Source organism: Brachyhypopomus gauderio, chromosome 9 (assembly GCF_052324685.1).
Source record: "Brachyhypopomus gauderio isolate BG-103 chromosome 9, BGAUD_0.2, whole genome shotgun sequence".
Taxonomy (NCBI): domain Eukaryota; kingdom Metazoa; phylum Chordata; class Actinopteri; order Gymnotiformes; family Hypopomidae; genus Brachyhypopomus; species Brachyhypopomus gauderio.
The window spans coordinates 2192208-2193415 of NC_135219.1; positions in this window are offsets into that span (position 1 = coordinate 2192208).

Sequence of the window (1208 nt, forward strand, 5' to 3'; positions counted from 1 at the left end):
TAAACGTACGTGGCAAAGAGCTATAGTGGCTGTGCTTTAACTCGGGGAACAATCGCAGCAAACCGCTGACAGTCGCGTTTGACGCGCTTTATCAAGATGGTGTGCAAACGATCCCCGACTTGGCCGTGACATGAAACGGTTCGTCTTCTCTTTTATCTCCACATGCGAAAGTCTCCTATCTCGCGCTGGTGTTTGTCTGTAAGGCGCGATCTGGTGAACTATATCAGACTGTGCGATATCAACATGTACGTGTATGCGTAAAGGATGCGGTATCGCTGTGTAAGGTGCAATGGAAAGAGTTGCCCTGTTGACCTCTCCTGCCACCCACGATGTGCATGTTGCTTACCGACGAACCCTGCTAGCTCTCAGCTTCACACAGTGTTGGGATCGGTCTAGATTTGGGCTGAGATACAGACACAATCCAGATGGATGATTCATTAGACTCCCCTATGAACTAAAGCACTGCAAAGGTTGCCGAACCCTCAGGCCGTGTCGGCCTGCCCTATGTGCTGATTGTCTTTTCTCTAGCACTATGAAGCATTGGTAAATACACACACACACACACACACACACCACATTCAATTACTACAGAGCTTTGGGGCTTGATGCATGAGTGGGAATGAAAGAATGTTGGATATTCAGTAAAAAGGACGGTAGTCTGCTTCTATGTTACTATGATTACGCTACTACTTCAGTGTTCTACACGTAGTTTTGCTCAGACGGTGTTTCTCTGAAGTGCTCCGTCAGAGCTTGTGCGTCTTTAAACCCCGTCCCTCGAATGAGCCTACTGTGCCCCGATTGGTTGGTTGGCCTACTGCGTTGTGATTGGTCAGCCACCATAGTGGTTTTGGGCTTGCTTTTTCCATCCTTTGTGTGTAGACGGATTCTTCTTTCCTGAGCAGCTGTGAACACCAGTGTTTTTGAAATGTTAGAAATCATTACAGTATCCAGTTGTTTCCAATCTACTCGCGGTCCCATGAGTGGACAGGCAGTTTTGTGCAGGTGGGCAGAACGATATTTAATGTGTGTCAAAGTGCCAGGGTCTTTAAAAACTTGGCTAGGATGTTGGCAGAAGCTTGTGGTGGATTACGATCGTAACATCACAGCTTGTAATCATAAATCTACCTTCACAGTTGAACACTGTTCAACATCTAGAAATACAAAAAAATCTGCATATTTTATGTAAAAAAAAATTTGCAGGTGATTAG